The sequence below is a fragment of the Oncorhynchus masou genome, chromosome 3 (genome assembly GCF_036934945.1).
Source record: "Oncorhynchus masou masou isolate Uvic2021 chromosome 3, UVic_Omas_1.1, whole genome shotgun sequence".
NCBI lineage: Eukaryota > Metazoa > Chordata > Actinopteri > Salmoniformes > Salmonidae > Oncorhynchus > Oncorhynchus masou.
Window position 1 is genome coordinate 37,414,163 of NC_088214.1, and position 11,082 is coordinate 37,425,244.

Below are 11,082 nucleotides of genomic sequence, written 5' to 3' on the forward strand. Positions count from 1 at the left end.
CAAAAGTTCTCCCTCTATCGGAGAGGAGGGGAGAAAAATAATCGACTTGGTTTAATTAAAGGGAAATTGCGCCACGTTTGAACCTTCTATTCATAATCTCCAGCACGAAAACATATGCGAAAACAGCGCGTTTTTATGATCTGTGGTTAAAAATATAAGGTCACAATGTGCTTATCTGTGACATCACAAGGTAGGATTAAATGTAAAAAAGTTTTTAAAAACAGTGATTTTCAAAATATGCAAGGAGTTTCGAGCCCAAATTAAGGTATTTTCTTGCTCCCGGTTGTTAATCTTAGTTGTATTTTTCTACAAAATGTAGAAATACACAATTTTCACATTATGTTGACATTCCAGTGGAGGCTTCTCAGAGGAGAAAGGGGAGGATCATCCTCTGTGAATTTCATAAAAATGGTGATAAAACTACGCTAAATATATTCACGTCACCAAATAATTTATTAAAACACACTTATGAACGTCTACAGTAGCCTCAACAGCACTCTGTAGGGTAGCGTCACCCTTACAAAAATGTACCATGGTAGAATTTTTTTTTTTTTTAAATACCATGTTTTTTGGGTCAACTACCATGGCAGGAAAATACCATGCTACTGGTGCAAAAACCATGGTATTTTCTTGCCATTGTAGTGACCAAAAAAAACATGGTAGTTTTTTCATTGTACTATGGTACTAACATTCCATTTTCCTGCCATGATAGTGAACAAAAAAAACATTTGTTTCATTGTACTAGCTACCATAGTACACAAATCAAATATAAAGTGGTGGAAAAAGTACCCAATTGTCATACTTGAGTAAAAGTAAAGATACCTTAATAGAAAATGACATAAAAGTGAAAGTCACCCAGTAAAATACTTGAGTAAAAGTCTAAAAGTATTTGGTTTTAAATATACTTAAGTATCAAACGTAAAAGTATAAATAATTTAAAATTCCTTATATAAAGCAAACCAGATGGTATCATTTTCTTGTATTTTTTTTAATGGATAACCAGGGGCATGCTCCAACAATCAGACATCATTTACGAACAAAGTATCTGTTTTAGTGAGTCTGCCAGATAGAGATAACCAGGGATGTTCTCTTGATAAATGTGTGAATTAGGCAAGTTTCCTGTCCTGCTAAGCACTCAAAATTCAAGAGTACTTTTAAGTGTAAGGGAAAATGTATGGAGTAAAAAGTATATGATTTTCATTAGAAATGTTGTGAAGTAAAAGTTCAAAAATATTAATAGTAAAGTACAGATACCCAAAAAAACACTACTTAAGTAGTACTTTCAAGTATTTTTACTTAAGTACTTTATACCACTGGAACCATGGATTTGCCAAGGGTAAATAAAGGTTAAAAAAAATGTTTTTCCAAAAATGGTAGTACAATAAACACAATACCATGGTTTTGTACTAGCAGCATGTAAGTGAAACATGAATTAGTTTACCATGCTTTTTGGGGTAGTGACCAAAAACATAGAAATGTATGATACTCACATAATGCAACATTAACTTCTCGCTCTGCAATGGCAAAGCATAGGCCTAGTACCCTCTTATACCCCTTTAGTTTATAGTGAAAAACCACAACACACATGGTCTAGTAGTGTACCCTTTTAAACCTTGGGACCTGGATAGCATATGGTGAGAAGAATGAAGGGAGTCTGAAACCTTGGAAGATTTAAAATAGCTAGATAGTTCATCTGGTGCATCTCTCTTCAAAACAGTTTTCAGTTGGCTCTCTCATTCAACAGACTTGGCTACTCTTATAGTACAATTCTAAATAGCCAACACACTAAACAAACCAATTGTAAAATTGTATTAATTAGCATCTTATCTCATAGATACATTTTCATCATGTAATTCTCAACATATCCCTAAAAACAGCAAGTTACAAGGTTTCCCTTTTTTTAAGAATGTGTGAATGTTCATTGGTCCTGTCACCATGACTAGGACAGGCTAGCTTGACAGGAGCTAACAGACTTTTAATAATTAAGCTATCAAAACATTAGCAAAAAAATACAACTATTATATCATTATACACCACTTAACTTGGTGTTTCATATTCTATGCTTTATAACTCGCCCACCGTGATGAAAACATTTAAAATATCTCGTTTATCTGGTGCTTCTCTCTTTAGTTTTCAGTTGGCTTGGCTCTCTCATTCAAGTGACTCACCTGAGCAGTGTTGCCAACTCCTCAGTAAGGAAAGTAGCTATTGACCGTGCTAAAAGTCCCTAAATGATGTCATCCCCTAATTTGCATAATTGGTCAGGTGCTTGTAATTGTGATGGACGCTGAAGGTGAGAGGAATAACGTCATGGGAGAGACAAAAAGTGAGTAAAAAACACCCTAAATATGTTTAGAACGACAAATTAACTTTCTTCTGTCGATTCTTGGTTTTTTTTATGTCAGAATTCCAACCCTCCTCCTTTATCCGGGGTTGGGACCGGCAAAAGTGACCCAAAAGAGACACTCTGGCGGAGTTACTTATGAAAATGTTTTTTTTAATAATAATAATAATATTTTATTATTGTTTTTTAGTTTAGTTTTCTTAATTTGTTTTGGTTTTTAACCTTATGAGCCTACAACAAGTCACAGTAAAACATTTTTAAACATAACATTTTTAACATTTATTTGTATACAATCTACATTTATTCATCTAAATGGACCAAAAAGAGACAATAGAGAAAACTGTCAATGGCAATGTGAGAAAATTATGGTAACTAGTCTGGCCCTAATTCAGGTTAATAGTTAAAAAATAAAATGTAAGCCAGGGCGGGATCAGCCAGCCATGCGCGATTCATTTGTAGTCTGGATGTAGAGGGGTGAACATCTCCTGCTCTGACTGCAGCTGGGAGGGACTGCTGCGTGAGGACTGAGCCGCCTGTGAGTGCTTTGGTACAGGGTGGGGCCCACAGCAGCACACTCATTGAGAAGAGTAAGAACAATAAGAGCTTTCACTTCAGTCTCCAATAACATCAGAAAAAGTCGCTTTTTGAAAATGTGTCGCCAAGAAGGGTCTGAATACTCACTAAATATAGCGACAATGTCGCTAAATTGGCAACACTGCCGAAAGGGCAGGCTAGTGCGAGAGACACTGTAGATTGAGAGTGCGTGAAGCAACCACTAGAGGCTCCGGTCTGCGGGCCGAAATAAGCACAACACCCTTTAACTATAAATACTGTAAATGATTACAAAATGCCAAAGATTAGGCTACCATACATTATATATACACAAGTATGTGGACACCCTTCAAATTAGTGAATTAAGCTATTTCAGCCACACCCATTGCTGACAGGTGTATACAATTTAGCACACAGCCATGCAATCTCCATAGACAGACATTGGCAGTAGAATGGCCTTACTGAAGAGCTCAGTGACTTTCAAGGTTGCACCGTCAAAGCATGCCACCTTTCCAACAAGTCAGTTTTTCACATTTCTGCCCTGCAAGAGCTGCCCCGAGCAACTGTAAGTGCTGCTATTGTGAAGTGGAAATGTCTAGGCCACACAAGCTTACAGAATGGAACTGCTGAAGCTCGTAGCAAGTAAATATCGTCTGTCCTCAGTTGTAATACTCACCACCGAGTTCCAAACTGCCTCTGGAAGCAACATCAGCACAAGAACTGTTAGTTGGGAGCTTCATGAAGTGGGTTTCCATGGCCAAGCACACAAGCCTAAGATCACTATGCGCAATGCCAAGTGTCGGCTGGAGTGGTGTAAACTTGCCGCCATTGGATCATCTGGCAGTCTGACGGACAAATCTGGGTTTGGTGGATGCCAGGAGAACACTTTCTGCCCGAATGCATAGTGCCAACTGTAAAGTTTGGTGGAGGAGGAATAATGATTTGGGCTAGGCCCCTTAGTTCCAATGAAGGGAAATCTTAATGCTACAGCATACAATGACATTCTAGATGATTCTGTGCTTCCAACTTTGTATAAACAGTTTGGGGAAGGCCCTATCATTCGTCTGTGCATAATGCGAGGTCCATACAGAAATGCTTTGTCAAGATCGGTGTGGAAGAACTTGACTGGCCTGCACAGAGCCCTGATCTCAACTCCATCTAACTCCTTTGGGATGAATTGGAACGCCGACTGCGAGCCATGCCTAATCGCCTAACATCGGTGCTCGACCTCACTAATGCTCTTGTGGCTGAATGGAATCAAGTCCTTGAAGCAATGTTCCTACATCTAGTGGAAAGCCTTCCCAGAAGAGTGGAAGTTGTTACAGCAGCAAAGGGGGGACTAATTCTACATTAATGCCCATGATTTTGGATGAGATGTTTGACGAGCAAGTGTCTACATTCTTTTGGTCATGAAGTGTATATCTCACATTCTCCCACATTTCAAGTTGGCAACACAGGGAACCCAAGTATGAGAAAAAAAACAATACATTTAATACAGAAAGTATTACCCATTTTTCATAGCAACTATTTCCATTTTTCTTTGATGTTTACAGACCAACTAGGACCAACAATTGTAGCCTGCTTCTGACTTTATCAGAAACTTGCCCATGCTGGTATATCATTTCATCAATATAATACCAATCAACCTCTTTTGAGGTTTGTTTATTTAATGCATTGTACTGTCATTGTACTATGGTTACTCACAACTTTTTGGTACCATTTATCATAATTGTGCGTTACCATGGTAGAATGTATAATGCAGGTTAAAACTGTGGTATTTCCATTATCCACATCTATACCATGGTAAAAATGAGACAATAGCATTGTATTATTTAAGTGCATGGCACTACCATCATACTTCAAAGCTAAAACCATGGTACATTTCCATGATTCAGATCTATACCATGGTATAAATGATGCCATACCATGGTAATATTTAGGTACAATGTCCGTACCATGGTATTACCATCATACTTCAAGGCTAAAACCATGGTACATTTCCATGATTCAGACTATACAACGGTATAATTGAAACTACCACAGTAGTACCATGGTATGAATGAAAGTACCGTAGTAGTACCATGGTACATTTTTTGTAAGGGCATGGTGTAGCCGGAGGGTATCTAGCTTCTGTCCTCCTCTGTGTACATTGACTTCAATACAAAACCTAGGAGGCTCATGGTTCTCACTCCCCTCCACAAACTTCCACAGTAATCATTAGAAACTACTGGAGGACATCCTCCAACCTATCAGAGCTCTTGCAGCATGAACTGACATTTGTCCACCCAATCAAAGGATCAGATCATGAGTCTAGTATTGACTGCATATGCTAACACTAGCTAGCACTGCAGTGCATAAAATGTGGTGAGTAGTTCACTCAAAGAGAAAGACAATAGTTGAACAGTTTTGAACAAATTAATTTCTTCCAAAATGAAGGAGAAGCAAGAGAGACAGAGAGAGCTAGCTATATTTTGTACTATGTGTATACATATTAGACTTTCACTTACTTACCTAGCGAATGTAGCTAACTAGTTTAACCTACTCAAACACCCGGTTCAAACAGGTAAGGATGCTATGCTATCCAACACTGGAACTCTTCCAAGTCAAGGTAAGCGTTTGGTTTTATTAATTTATTGCCACCGAGGCCCGCCAGTGTAACTGCTAAACTGCTTGCTGTACACTGTACTGCATGATTGTAGTGGGTTTACTAACGCGTTAGTTCTAGTAGCTATGTTGACTATGACGTTAATTTGGTGAAAACAATGTAGGCTGTGTATAGCGGTTAGTGGTTATGGTACGAAAGTTTGCTTGGAGTGTTTTTGTTGCCTGGTCACAGACAGCAGTTGTATTCTACACTGAAGTCCACAAGCAAAGGGAAAAGGTGAGAGGAAAAGAGGGCGTAGACGCAAGAAGGAATTATATATTCAACAAGCTGTAACGCTCAGGATGGTTGGACCAAGATGCAGTGTGGGGTAAGTTTAATCATTTTTTATTTATGATAACCGGCACAAAACAAGAAAGCGTAACAAATGAAATGTACAGCTTTGTAGGGCTAAAAAGCAACAATACAAAATCAAGATCCCACAAACAACAGGTGGTAAAAGGCTGCCTAAATATGATCCCCAATCAGAGACAACGATAGACAATCAGCTGCCTCTGATTGGGAACCATACCAGGCCAACATAGAAAAGAAAAAACTAGTCTACCCACCCTAGTCACAGCCTGACCTAACCAAAATAGAGAAATAAAAGGTTCTCTAAGGTCGGGGTGTGACACAAGCAAAGTGATCATGTGGTTTTTATGTGGTGGATAGTTCTGTGTTTCGTGTGATCAGGGGTGTATTCATTCCGCCGTTTCTGTTGAAAAACGTTTCTTAAATAGAAGCAAACAGAACGCAACAGGGATAAATATACCTGAATTTGTCCAATAGAAACTCTCGTTTGCAACGGGATCAGATTACAACCTAGATCAGCTAGATGCAGGCAAGAGTGTGCAAGACGGTATTGAATATGTCACTGTCTGTCACCTTGATTACTCTAATTTCTCTCGGCCTTTGCACCTTTGTTGTAAACTTTCATTCTTGGCTAGGTTGTAGCAACATCATGATGAGTGTAGGGAAAATATGAGTATCATGCCGTAGCCTAAACCTATTGATGGTACGTTGAGCTGGGTGAATGGAATATGAATGATATTCATCCAATAAGCTGTAATAGAAATACGGCCATGCTCATAAAACACAAAAAAATGGAAAGGGCAGTGACCATGCTGACAGCGTTCCCCAACTCACCCCCTCCCGTTTTTCAACTGGTCGTTCAGTACAGCACCGTTTCTGTTCAATTGAACGTTCCAGAATGTAAAAACTTACTGAATGCAGCCATGATGCCAAAAATGGATAACGTACAGTATGTAGTGCAGCAAGAGTTGAGTGGGGATGAATGGATTTAGCTTAATGAGCCTTCCCCAATTAGCTAGTTTATGCTTCCGGCTAGAAACTTCAGCAAGAATTTGATACTTGTCTGCTGAAGTTGGGACTTGTGAGTGTTCAGAACTTTTCAGTTTTTATCGGAATACAAAGGCAATACATTTGCTTTAGCTGTCACCCTGATATTAGCTACACTATCTAGCTACTTCCCTCTAAGTTACTGCTGGACCTAGGATGTCACCCTACACCCTAACCCTACTACTCTGTTCCGCCATCTCTGGTCTCTTGGCCCTCCGACCCCTACGCTCAGCCAAGTCAAAACTCTTCTCTGTCCTGGCACCCCAATGGTGAAACCAGCTTCCCCCTTAAGCTAGGACAGAAGAGTCCTTACCCATCTTCCGAAAACATCTGAAACCCTACCTCTTCAATGAGTGCTTTAAATAATCCCTGTATAAATCTGTATTTGACGTAGGCTGCACAACTCAGGATGTAGTCATCTAGCTAGCTACCAAAGGTGAGTGATGTAAAAATACTTCAAGTACTATTTAAGTACGTTTTGGGGGGTATCTGTACTTTGCTTTACTATTTATATTTTTGACTACTTTTACTTTTACTCTACTACATTTCCCCTGACTCCCTAAAGTGGGCTAACACATTCTTGTGACATGTAGGAGACCTGATTCGAACCCAGTCAGTCACAAAAGCAAGATTAAATAGGAAGTGGAAAGTCTTTCTTTAAGAAGGGCTATGACAAGCCATTTCAACTATAACGTGGCTTGTGATCATCATAGAGGGGAACAGAAGGCACGTCGTCCATGGTCCAGAGAGTCTTAGCTTTCAGGATTGCGGTCACAATAGCTCATAGCCAAAGTGTTTCAAATGCTAGATATACATTCATAGGAAGGAAATAAATTCAACAAGTCACAATGGCTTTAGAAACCGCCAGACGTTTATGTTTACCAGAGTGAGCGTTTCATTCTGTCACGGTCTACGTCACCAGCCTCTAGGCGTCACTGAACTGTTTCATTAAGCACACCTGGTTCCCATTCCCCCTGATTAGTAATTGTATAAATGTGCTCTCTGTTCACCATTGTCTTGCCGGGTATTGTTTCCATGTCCGCTGGTCTTGTGAGTACCAGTGCTTTGGTTAAGCTTTCGTGCTGCGTGTTTTGTGTAATCGATTTTACGGGTCTCATCCTGTGTATTGTTGTGCACTTGTTATGACGGGTCCAGTGTATTTATTCAAGGTTTTACCTCGCTCTTTTGTTTGGGTTTCATCCCTGTGTTTTTGTATACTTGTTGTTTTTGGGCTTTGTCCCCGTGCCTTTTCATGGTCTGTCGTATTTTTGGGTGAAGTATTAAAACCCCCTATTACGTATTACTGCGCCTGTCTCCAATTATTTATACGTGACAGATTCTATGCTCCTCTAACTTTCCTGGCTGGCAAAGTGCCAGGATGTTGTCTCTGGTTTTGAATCTGACTTTAAAGAACTGAATTTAACTGATTCTGAATGCACCTGAGAAGTTTAATATGAAACGTTGACTAACTTGAAATTATGGTTTAAACTTGCAATAACTACCATATTGAAACTGAATATATTAAATTGACATTTCAACTGAATGCAATATTCAATTTCAAATCATGAAATACAAGTTCGTTCAATTAATGAATTCAATGATTACATTGTGCATTACAAATTCAAAAATATCACTAATCAAATTCAATATCCTAACACATTGAAAAGTCTGGAATTCAAATACAATTTTGGCACGGAAATTGCTCCATAATAGCACATTTCGGGTATAAAAATTGTCAAGGCCTGATGGAAACTGCTAATTTGGTTAACTTTCCAAATGTCGACAAAACAATAGACTAGGTGGGCTCTTTTTGTGTTGGTACAATTAATGTGAGAAATGGCAGTGGAAACACTTATGGCATATTGCTATAGAAACCATCAACTTGGAGTCACGTGATCTGGTGTGTGGTCCTCCCACTAATCATTCTGTTTTATTAGGCTACAGATTAAATAAATTAGATGAACAACACAGGGTTGTAAAAGTGCATGGTGATGAGCTTTTATGCTCCTTTCCAATAAATTGAGGGTCTTCTGGTGACATGATGGCTGCCAACAAATTAAAATAATTGTTCTCTTTTGTCCATAATACAGTCATTTAGTAGGCTATACCCACACTGTGAGATGTTGGCTATAGCGCATATGCCAAGACCATAATGGGCACAGTCGCTATATAACACTTTCTGACGAAACCATCGAGTTAAATGTGCAGGAAACCCATTTAAGTTGTATGTTTATTTAGTACATGGGAATTTAACCCTAAGGAGTCATCACATGCAGCCTTTTATCCGAAACAAGTCAATTTGATGGAAACGCATCTCTGGTGGGAGAATGCGCTTATTTTTATGCTGATTTTAGACACATTGCATCAATCTGTCGCTAACTGGATGGAAACTAATGGCTCAAATCTAGGTTGTGCCTTTAGATTTTGAGAAAATAAAACAGACATTTTTCACTTCTGAAACCCCGCATGGTCTGTTTCCAACTTCCCGGAAGTCTCGCGATGTTGCACCTCTGTTTAGACACGCTGTACTAAAACAAATACTATCGCCATCTTCTGGACGGTTTAAAAAAATATCTATACAGCAATCACAAAATGGTCTCTCACTAAAATCAATACGATCACCATATACTGGCCGGTTTATGTAAAGCCAAACTAACGTGTTTATTTTTCCATCGTGAAAAAAAACAAAACAAGTCAGACTCATGCATTTCTTACAACTTTGAACTGACATTCCACTACTTCTGCCGCTCTATGTTCAAATTGAATTCTTGAACTTTGAAAATAGTGGCCGGGGACTGAATTGAAGGCAAATTGAAACAATAAGCATGCATGAGAGCACCAGCTATTCCGTACAACTGTCATCACGCTCTCCATAGCCATTGTGAGCAAGACATTTCAACATTCCCAAAGCCACGGGGCCAGACGGATTACCAGGATGTGTGCTCAGATCACGCGGGGACCAAGTGTCTTCACTGACATTTTCAACCTCTCCCTGACAGTCTGTAATACCTACATGTTTCAAGCAGACCACCATAGTCCCTGTGCCCAAGAACGCCAAGGTAACCAGCCTAAATGACTACCGCCCAGTAGCACACCTCTGTAGCCATGAAGTGCTTTGAAAGGCTAGTCATGGCTCACATTAACACCATCATCCTGGAAACCCTAGACCCACTCCAATTCGCATACTGCCCCAACAGATCCACAGATGACGCAATCTCAATTGCACTCTACACTGCCCTTTCCCACCTGGACAAAAGGAACACCTATGTGAGAATGCTAATCATTGACGACAGCTCAGCGTTCAACACCATAGTGCTCACAAAGCTCAACGCAAAGGGCCTGGGACTAAGCCTCTCCCTCTGCAACTGGATCCTGGACTTCCTGACAGGCCGCCTCCAGTTGGTAAGGATAGGTAACAACACATCTGCCCCTCAGTGGTGCATGCTTAGTACATTACTGGGGCCAAGCTTCCTGCCATCCAGGACCTCTATACAAGGCGGAGTCAGAGGAAGGCCCAAAAAATGGTCAAAGACTCCAGCTACCAAAGTCATAGACTACTCTGCTACTGCACGGTAAGCGGTACCAGAGCATGAAATCTAGGACCAAAAGGCTCCTTAACAGCTTCTTCCCCCAAGCCATAAAACCGCTGAACAATTAATCAAATGGATACCTGGACTATTTGCATTGACCTACCCCTTTTTTTCATTTTTTATTTTTACGCTGCTGCTCGCTGTATATCTAGCCATAGTCACTTTACCCCTAATAACATGTACAGTACCAGTCAAACATTTGGACACACCTACTCATTCAAGTTTGTTTTGTCAATGTTTTCTGTGAAATTACACACATGCAATCATGTAATCAAAATATATTTTATATTTGTGATTCTTCAAAGTTGCCACCCTTTGCCATCATGACAGCTTTTGGCATTCTCTCAACCAGCTTCTTGAGGAATGCTTTTCCAACAATCTTGAGGGAGTAGATGGAATACAGGCATCGTGTCAAATGTTTCATTTTTGCTAACCCTAACCTAATTTTCTTAACTGCCACAAAGTCACTTTTGACAAACTGTATACTGTATCTAGACAAAACCCTTGAGGGTGAACTTTAGAGATCGACTACATTGCAGTTAGGTTGCACAGACAACCACACTCAGAGCTAGTACTGATAGTCTTTTTGACTTTGG